Source organism: Pseudochaenichthys georgianus, chromosome 21 (genome assembly GCF_902827115.2).
Source record: "Pseudochaenichthys georgianus chromosome 21, fPseGeo1.2, whole genome shotgun sequence".
Classification (NCBI taxonomy): domain Eukaryota; kingdom Metazoa; phylum Chordata; class Actinopteri; order Perciformes; family Channichthyidae; genus Pseudochaenichthys; species Pseudochaenichthys georgianus.
In genome coordinates this window covers 11584375-11595549 of record NC_047523.1, presented here as the reverse complement: position 1 = coordinate 11595549, position 11175 = coordinate 11584375, and positions in this window count along the sequence as shown.

Genomic DNA, 11175 nt, shown 5'->3' with positions numbered 1-11175 from the left:
GTGGTTAGCATCTGGTGCTAGCTAGCGCTAACTGATTCCTCCCACAAAACGATTCGTTTGTTTGAGTCGCCGCCTTCCGCCAAAAGCTAAAGAGAAGCTGTTCGCGAACGACAAACTTAAAGAACAGTTCAGAACTGTTTCCTACAGTTCTTTTATCTTATATCCCTTTCTTTCAAGAGGAGGGTCCCGTTAGGGCCCCTCCGAAATACTGGATGTTCCGTCTACACAGAGTTGGACTCAGTTAGACAACTACCACAAATACACTGAAGTAATTTACTGTTGGACTCAGTACTAGTTGGACTTCTACCACAAGTAGGCTACTTATGCAGTTATTTTACTGTGTACTTTCAGTTATTCTCTGTCAAACTCCTGTGGCAGAAAATCATGTTATCTCTCATCAAATATAGCAGAAAACATGCAGTTTGACAGAGGATTACAACTGTAATCAGAGCCCTCTCATCTGAGCTCTGTTACACACACACAGGAGCGGGACATCCTCCTCAACCTGTCTGCCATAAATGCCTCAGAGGACGGATACCTGAACCGTAGCGTCCAGTTAGCTTAGCCGCTAGCTTAGCGATAAATACACACAGCGTTGTATTCTCCTCCCCCTGTCGGCCCTAAAAGCTTCAGAGGGCGGATACCTGAGCTCCATAGCGTCCCGCTAATGTGAAACACACACACACACACACACACACACACACACACACACACACACACACACACACACACACACACACACACACACACACACACACACACACACACACACACACACACACACACACACACACACACACACAGCGTTAGCGGGACATTCTCCTCACCCTGTCGGCCCTAAAAGCTTCAGAGGGCCGATAGCTGGGCTCCGTAGCGTCCCACTAGCTTAGCCGCTAGCTAAAGGTAAACATAGATGGGTACATATACAGTCTATGGTACATAGAAGATTAATAAATCGTCACCGATGTAGAGGATATATTTTTTTATTCACTTTGAACTCGACCAAATGCAGTTTAATGCTTTGGGATTTAAGTTAGGCCACATAGTACGTGCATGGGTTTGAAAGTATAACGTGCTAGCCTGCTGTAATACATTGTATAGTCAGGCACACATCTATGAGATTTAACAATGGCCAATTATATTTCTTAAATAATATGTAGCCTATTCCCAGAGCATAATTTATGGGGCAATAAGGTGAGGTGTAAAATGTGTTTTAATATCATACATTTTACGCCAGCAAACTTCTTGTACGGACTTCGGCAGTAGTGAAGACTCACTGAACGAATTAAGTACTAAGACGAATCGTTCGCGAACGTGCAAATCACCAGAAGTCGTTCGCGAACCGGTGAACGAATCAGTGAACGAATCTTTAAAGTGAACTGAATCAAATGTCCCCGAAGTGAATCTAAATGCCCATCACTACGAGTCGCGGGTGCACTGTGTGTGTGCGTGTGGTGAGTCGTTGCAGTAGAAAATGCAACTGTAGCCTGGTGCATTAATGGGAAACCCTTAATGTTTGTGCACCCTCTATGAAACGTCAAGCTACCCCACAGCACCCCCTAGAGAAAATCTCTGGCGCCGCCACTGCTGAAGCTACTAAACAAACTGTTCAGGGAACAAAAGCAATGATGAGTAGATGGAGTAAATGGAAACTGATGATGTCTGATCCAGATGTGGAGTGTAGAGGACCTCAGGAAGTAAGCCACAAAGGGGAAACAATGACACCTTTACAGAAAACCGCTGCTCCAAAGATAACACTGTTTACAGATGGGAGTTTGCGAAAAGGTGACCAAGCAGCCACTTGGGCCTTTATAATGAAAACTAATTCAGGTGAAGTACTTTGCAAGCAAAGGGGTGCAATACCAGGTACAGCACAAACTGCTGAGGCAAATGCCATTGTTGAGGGACTTATTTTTGCTAAAAAAGGTAAAATAACACTAGGGATGCACGATAATTATCGGTCCGATATTAGGAATTATGACGTCATCCCGATAAACCCGATAACAGTATTAATAGTCCCGATAATATACAATATATTTTTTGGGTACAAAAAAAAGAAAAAAATACTGCGGTGTGGGTGGATTGGGATGAGGGGCGCTTGTTTTTCACTCGGCTCCTCCCGTTTTGCCAGTACTGTGGTATTAGTGGTTTAGGAAGAGGGGAGTTCTTCACAAATCCAGCGCTCCCTAATACTTCGAACCTGATCAGTCACCTGAAACATCGCCATCGCTACGATGGTGTGTTAAAAGCGTACGAAGACAATAATACAATACAAAGTGTGTGTGTGTGTGTGTGTGTGTGTGTGTGTGTGTGTGTGTGTGTGTGTGTGTGTGTGTGTGTGTGTGTGTGTGTGTGTGTGTGTGTGTGTGTGTGTGTGTGTGTGTGTGTGTGTGTGCGTGTGTGTGTGTGTGTGTGCGTGTGTGCGCGCGCGCGTGCGTGCGTGCAACTCAAGGCATATGCTCGAACCGGAGCTGCCTGGAAGCTGCAATCATGTTCATGTATCCGTGCTGAGTGTGCTGACTTTTCATACAATGTCCCACTGTCTGGCTTCATGCATAAAGTCAAGTGCTCGGCGCAGTTGTGGCCAGAGATGGGGTCGTTACTAAAAAAAAGTAATATATTACATATTACATATTACTTTAAAAAAAAGTAATATATTACACTACTTCGTTACTATCTACATAAAGTAATTCGTTACTTTACTCGTTACTTTACTCGTTACTTTACTCGCAGGGCCGGCCCGCCCCTCCCTACAGGCAGATCACGCAGACTGCTAAAGTTTCAAATGTTCTCTTTAGTTCAGTTTCCATTGTCGCATAAGACTGATCCAGATAGCTCCTGAATGTTTTCCTATCTGACCATGGCTGTCCTCTGTCTCCTGCTATCTGACCGTGGCTGTCCTCTGTCTCCTGCTATCTGACCGTGGCTGTCCTCTGTCTCCTGCTATCTGTATATTTTGCGCAGTCTATCTCTGCTCACACTGTTGCGTCAGCGTGTTCTCCTGCGTGTTGGCCATGTGTTGCACTGGAGCCAGACTTCAGCCGAGCACGTACGAACTGCGCATGCGTGAGTGGCAATAACTCTCCTTACCAGCAGGCAGCGGTAGTGTGTATTCGTCATTCAAAACAAGCAACAACCGGAAAACAGAGAAGAAGAACTACGTGTGTGTGTGTGTGTGTGTGTGTGTGTGTGTGTGTGTGTGTGTGTGTGTGTGTGTGTGTGTGTGTGTGTGTGTGTGTGTGTGTGTGTGTGTGATATAAATAAACAACAGCTATGTGCGTTAGCTTCACCTAGCATGTGTTCTTTGCAGGTGTTTGTTGAGGTTTGATTATGACTGATTTTAGAAAGTAACGAAGTAACGCGTGTCGGGGCAATGTTAGTAACTGTAGTGTGATTACTGGATTATAAAAGTAGCGCGTTACACTACTCCGTTACCGACAAAGTAATATTATTACAGTAACGCGTTACAAAGTAACGCGTTACACCCAACTCTGGTTGTGGCGAAATGTCGCTCCTCTGTTTTCATTTAAACAGCTCCTTATATCCGTTAGCGCAGCTAGCTAGCACCAGATGCTACCAACAACAATGCACGTAAGGTCTCTCTCTCGCTCGCTCGGGCCACACATACACACACCCTCCCGGTCCTCCCGATGGCCAGTCGGTGCCTGCCAATGAGCGTGGAAGTGTGGTCTGCCACAAGCGGGCGGCAGGAGCGGGGCTGTCAGCATCAGCGGGGCTGTCAGCATCAGCTTGTAGATGGTATTTTAAACTCGATGCGTTCTGAAACTACGGGGCGGCCGAGGAAAAAAAATACACATGCGTTAAAATAATTAGTGGTGTAATTTTGTTTTTGTTATCGGTCTTGATAAGCAGGAAGTTATCGGTATCGGTATCGGTTTCAAAAAACCAATATCGTGCATCCCTAAATAACACGCATCTGTATTGTATACTGATAGTGATTATTGTTACAAAGCGGGTAAAGAAGAGCTTAATAATTGGGAACAAAGGCAGTTCATAAATGTGAAAGGTGAAGCGCTGACACATGCCCATCAAGTGAGGGTCTTATTGCAGAGTTAAGGGCAGGCATGTACCTAGAGTGGAATCATGTCCGTAGCCATACAGATAAGATCGAATTTGACTATCAGGGTAATAGAGACGTTTTACCTTGCTTAAAGCTATAGGCCTTAGAGAATTGGAACGGCACTTATCATGGCTGCCAGTGAAGTACTTCCGGGTCATTTCACTCCGTTAGGAAGGTTCCTAAGCTAAATGGACCTTGCTCTGGAGACTCGCCTACATGAGACGTTGAAATCTCGCGGGACAAAGACGCCCGCAGCCTTGAGAGCGAGGCGCGGCGAGGCGGCGCAGTTCCTCTCCAGAAGCGAAATGCTTGATGGGAAACGACTCGCTGGTATCTCGAGCTGAGCGCTCATTGGTGGTTTTTACCACGTGCTGGTGATGAAACTCTCCAATTGGCTCGGCAAAAGTTTGTTGTTGTTTTGTGTCAGTTTTACGTCGCCCCCTCCATTAAAATGTTTCATAATTGTTCCACAATGTTTATCATCATGAAATTAATATCTATGCTATACTATACTTGCACTGCTTACCAGTTTCATACTTTATATATCTTAGCATATTCATACATACTGTTCATACTGCTCACAGGCTGCTGTGTATATGCATACCCAGGGTTGCCAACTCTCACGCATCTGGCGTGTGACACACGCTTTCACTCTCAATCTCACGCTCTCACGCTGCCCAAACTATTCTCACGCCAAAAACAAGAATACCGAAGACTAGAAACGGTTTTGAAAACTTTTGTCACGAAGTGATCGTCTTCTCAATAGAACATCTTTGATAATGTCTTCTGGCCAATCAGAATCAAGATAACGGCGTGTTGTTGCAGGAAGTCCCGACGGAGAATACTTTTGCTGTAGTACATCTCTATACAACATTACGTGTTGATAGAAATCAACACGTAATGAAATAAGACCCCACGGTTGGATGATTGATAGGTGTGTGGGCTGTCTTTCATGTTGACACACAGAACAATGGGGGATTTTCACCCTTATCCACAATGTAAAGTAATTCACAGCCTCTTCTCTCTTCTCTCTGTGAGGAGCAGCAGGTTCAGCTTTCAGAACAAAGTAACAGAAAACTAAAATGGCATTCATTTTTTTAAATATGTCGTGTAGTAATAGATGTATTTATTTGTCTTCTCAAGAGAGTACCAGAATGTGTATTTTATGTTAGTATTTCAGAAAATCTCCTGGGGGAGAATCCCCCCAGACCCCCCTGCAGGAGTAGGGTTTTCAGCATGCCAACTCTTTCAGCTGTGGGGAAATTGCAGGATTGGCTCCAGGTCGCCCTTTTTATTTACTACAAGACAAATGTGCCTTTATATTTAATACAGTTCATTTGGGATTGAGACAGGGAAATAATCTAAACCTCACGCGTGGCGTTTCATGCAAATACTGACTTGAGCCCCATCTGTATGGGTTAGCCTTACCATAGATTACCCAACAAAAATACTCTCTGGCAACTGCCGACCCGTATTGCGCAAGCGCAGATCTAAGATCCAGTAGAAATGATAAAAAAGTAAAAGTCTGCTGCTTATTGTTCTACTAGGCCAAAATAGAGTGTGTTAATTAATATGTTTGGCAGTTTGGAGTAAGTCTGTAGATTTGTTTGTGTGTGTGTCATGTATAGGCCTCTCACGATAATTACTTTTGTTGGATACATTTTCCAGGAAATTATTGCGATAAACGATAATATTGTCGGCACCGTTGTATGACCATTTTAGACCACTGACATAATGATAATATATAATTGAAGTACATCCTTTCGAACTGCTAGTCACATCTTCATGTAAATGGCAATTTATCGAGTTCATTTTTATTTATCGTACGATAAGTCAATTAATTGCTTAAAACAGTGGAAACAAACATGTGTTTGACTTTCATTAGTGAATGATACTTTGTGCCCTTTATAGTCCGTGTCCAATTTTCTGTATTTGTACATATTGTATATATATCCTATATATATGCTAAGGTCCCACTGCTGACACGATAGCAGTCATTGAGTGTGCATATGTGTAATTAAACCCATGATATCAAAATCTCACTCCAGCCAGGTACCCAAAGTTGGCAACCCTGGCATACCCCTCACGGCCCGTCCACACTACAGCGTCGACTGCGTCGACAGCTTCAATCTGCCCATTCACTTTGAATGGGGTGACGTCACGTTGCCTCGCCTTTTCGCTGAACTGAATTGTGGGTAGCATAGCGGTCCGTCTCCGCCGACTCCGGAGTAGCCAGCGCCAGCCAATCAAATCCCGTTATGGAAAATCTGACAGCTCAAGCCGTAGCCAATCAAACCGCGTCTAAACTGGGAGAGATATCCCGCCGTTCATTTCTATATTTCAAAAAAGTTGGAGAAGAAACTAATTATCGCTGTAGCAAATCACCCGGTTTTGTATGACCAGACCCTCTTCACCTACCGGGATACAAACCGGAGGAACCAGGCATGGAGGGAGGTGGCAGAGACAGTGGGTGAAACTGGTAGGTGTTCGCCTGTTTGGGGAGTTTATATATATATTGCTCCAACACCCTCTTTTTAAAACGCAAAGTTATTAAAACAGCAACAGATACAATCATAAAAACACATACATATTACATACGTAAAACTCCAAGCATCAATATCATGAAAAGTTCTTCAGTATGTGTAATAAGGACGACCTTCGATGAACCTGGTGTGGAGAACACCGAAAACATAATACCTCACTGGAATGTTCTCGTTATCACATAGGTCAGGCACCAGAGTAAAAAGAGTCATGATGATCATAGATTTGTGTGCGCACCCCCACTCGGCCTGGCACTTGCAGGAGCGGGGGCCTATCTGTGGTTCCGGTGTAGACTCCTAAATCCATGTTGCTATCTGATGTAAATCCTTGACCCTGACCATGGAGGGGTTGCAGTTTTTCCCTGGACGACATCTCCAAACGGAAGCCAGATAACTCGGTTGACAGTTGTTATGGATATTTTAGACCTCGTCAATAATCGCTCATGACTTTGTGACAAGGTCAATGAGGCCCCACACAATGATAGCACAAACGAGGAACCAGAGGCATATGAAACAGCTTAGCTGGCACTCGCTCATGACATCCTGTGTGTGCAGTGTGAGATTAGGTGTATGTGGTGCGAGTGTGGTGCTGGTGGTGACTTGGCACGTCACTTGTTGTCGTCTGTTTCTACCGTCTCTCCTGGCCTGTGACTACGACCTTGCAGTGGCTGGTGTGGACCCACGTGGCTCTCACGCCGGGTTGGAGATGGTGAAGTGGACCAGTGGCAGGGGTAGGTAAGGCTGCTGCTACCTGGCGTCTGATATCAGACCATGCAGTTATCAGGTAGTCGTCGTCCTTTTGGGGAAATCCACTGCGATCTGAGTGGCTCAGCGGGTAGAGATGCAGCCTGTCCCACATAGCTGGAAGAAACATCATCCTCCACTGGCAGGGGTACAGGTGACTCAGCCGCTGATCCATGCTGCACAGGTCCAGGAGTTGGCTTCACTTGAGGCAATGTGACTGAAGTTGTCCCGCTAGGCAGGTTCAAATCCTCTTGGTAGATTGCTGAGGTATAAATCTCAACAATATAGCTAAGATCAAGTATAAATTATTTCTCTGATTCATAAAGAGTTGTTTCAGTTAAAAAAACTTCCCCAAGGACTTTTTCACAGGGTCATGTATTCCATATTGCTCTGGAATTTCTATAGACAGCAAGGTGATTGTTTCTCCTCTTACTCAGTTGGCCTCTAACAGCGGAAAGCACTGGGCCATAATTTACTCTTATCAGTTTAACGACCTGACAGCCCTACACCTCCATGCTGTGTGAAAACCAGCACACACAAAAAAGAAGGAGGAAGATGTGCTCAAAAAAATCTAATTTAAATGAATACTATTGTAGGGTGTAGGCATATAACAATTAAAATTAACTGAAAAGAAAACTAATAGTGTACAATTAAAAAAACAATAAGAAAAATAATATAAAGGTTATTTCCCATTTCCTCTTTGATACTGAGGTATTCTCCATTCAAGCTCTAATGATCCATATGCTAATAGACAGAGTTTCATCTTGCCATCTTTCTTTGCATAATTCACTAAAGATTCTAACAGTTCTTCTGCTAAATCCTTTGCATTTGAGCTATTGCTTGTTACTCAGATTTAAATTCCCTCTTTTGCTCTATCGAATATTCCTTGGTACAGAATTTACCAAGACAAATTCTAAATTATTGCGGGAAGATCCCACAAAAAGCCATCCTCTCCTGTGGAAGAAAGCACATTAACTGCCACGTGTGTGTGCAAAACATGTCATGTGATGTGAGACTGATAGCATCAACAGTGGATGGGTAGGCCGCAGTCATATTCCAATCTGGATTCTAAACTCGGGTGAACCGGTTCTCTCTTCTGGAGTGAAACTACGTTCCCAGAGATTGACTTCACTGTATCCAAACCTTCTGATTTAGTTTTAAGCTAACCCTTCTCTGGACTTCGCCCCTTTCTAGTCACCCATACACGATTTCTGAACTTAAACGGAAAAGGTGTGATAGTTAGATATGACCTGACTTTTGCCCTAGGTAGCTTTTCCATACATATAGGAATATATTCAGCCTTGTCAAATTGATTGGAATGTCCCAATTTGTTTTACAGTTTTTATACTCCACTCTTTGGCTGCTCTAACGACTGATACTTATATGGTAAAGACCAGATAGGTGTGATTCCCTTTATCCTGCAAGGGTGACAAAACTTTCTCATTTTTAAAGTGAGTTGCATTATCCATTCTTATTCTCTCAGTTTTAGGAAAAACATACTTATATGTTCCGCCATTTTAGCAGACACTGTGTTCCAGTTGCTCTGGTCAGAGGATATACATGTTTATGACTCCCTCCATTATCAAAGGTCACAAGGAAATACTTGTTCCCACTGGGAGTGCGGGTCAGAAAAGGACCTGCTATGTCAGCCCTAAAACTGATTAGTGGTTCTTCCTCTATTATTTTAAGATGCTCAGGATGAACTTTCTTGAACCCATCCACCTCTACACATTGAAGACATGTTGACCATGTGTGTTGTAAGTGCAATCGCAGTTTCGGTATGAGGATTTTATTGTGGAGACAATATTTTCTCATCCGAAATAGGCCCACATGGCCTAAACTGCTGTGTAATTTGCGCACAACCTGAGAAGCTTCTTCAGGGGGTACGTGAATGCTTCCACCCTTTTTCCATATACTAGGGAATATGGCAGTCAGGTGGTTAACTTAAAATGCACAATTTTACCTTTTTCTAGACTAAACACAGGTATGATCCTAAGTTAAAAACATATGAGGTCATCATGAGGTTGTTAACATCGTAGTTTATCAGTGGATGTTTGCTGGAACTACTTTTTAACAGCTTGTTTCCTGACGGACACACACAGCATGACTCCGGTCAGGTAGAGACCGGTCTCAAGTCAGCATCACTGCAGACTCGCTGTTTGAGGGCTTGATAGCCCACACCACTCCACACTCGTTGCTTTGGAACAGCCCTTAGCAGTGGCGGATTTAGGATTGTAGGAGATCCGGGGCTTAGCCCAGGAGTTGTTGGTTGTTGGGGGGGGTGCAGGGGTACCCCTGCCTGGGGGTGGACCGAACATCCTTTAGGGGGGTCGTCGCCTCCTCTTGGGGGGTCCGGGGGCATGCTCCCCCGGGAAGATTTTTTTTTTTTAAATATTGAAGTTGAAAGCATCAATCTGGTGCACTTTGAGAGCAACATTAACCCTACCTTAATAACACCTTAAAGCGAACAAAAGGCACTGGAGAACACTCATTAACACCCTTTAATGAAGCAAACTAATGCCTTAACTCACTCAAATAGTCGTTTACTTATTAAGGTGAAACGAATGTGCGTAGAGTTTTAAAGGATGCGGATAGTCTCACCTTGATTCTGGCGCATTGCTAATCGTTTTATAGATCTATTCTCATCCACCATCTTCGTCTGTGACGTACAAAATGTGTAAGAGTCACGTTTCTGAATCAGACACTCTGAGTGGATGCAGTCACAGCCAATCGGAGTCTGATTCAGAGGGTTGCCTGTCAGTTCCGTTGTTATGTGTACTGAAACGAGAGCCGGTATAATTCCACGCGCGAAAACCAAATAAAAAATGGAATACGTTATCTTAGTGTCTTAAAAGTAGACTGAGGTATGAAGGGTTAACGTTACATCTTAGGATAATTTTTAGTCATGTTCTGTATACATACTAACATATAAGGGTATACTTAGTGTGGTTACTCCATGTTTACTAGCTATAACATTAACGTCACATCACTCTTTTTCACTTCTTACTCAGTCAGCCAGAGTGCAGATATCACCATTAGATTAACAAACCTGAAACATTATCCATTTCTTCACTGCTGGTGATGACATTGTTGTCAGCTGCTGATACTGCTGCAGCTTGTGGCGCCTGCTTCAATGACAATAACTTTCTAATATCCATAACTGTATAGGCTATTAGCTTAAAACTCGTTAGGCACTAGGAAGGATCACTTCTACTTCAGGGCAGGCTACGCAGTACGCAGGCTAATGTCCCGCAGTGGATGCCTCTCTGGTGGACTCCGGTACTGCACATTACTCCCGAGACGTTTAAAAAAAAAAAAAAATGTTATTTAAAAAAAACAATTAAGTTAAACATCCGGGGCTTTTCAGAAAACATCCGGGGCTTGAGCCCAAATAGCCACCCCCTAGCGCCGCCACTGTTGCTCCCATAAAATCCCGGGGTTTTTTGCTTTGTATGTCGGGGGCGGGAGATTCATGTGATTGGTTGTTGGTCGCGTTGCTTGAATAAAATCCCCAAGCTACAGACACGCCCAGCTCCAAGCTTTTTTTGAAGCTGTAGTGTGGACGCTCAGTCACTGTTTATTCATCATTCAATTCATTCTATATTTTATTCTGTAGATTGTGTACATTACTTTTCACTTTACTGCTTTTTGCACTCCTGGTTAGAAGCTAAACTGCATTTCGTTGTGTACCTGTAATATGTGCAATAACAATAAAGTTGAATCTAATCTTGAGCAGGAACCATAGACTGTATATATAAATGGACGTAGTGTCCGTGACGTCACCCATAGGATTCTGCAGAGTTGCCGTGA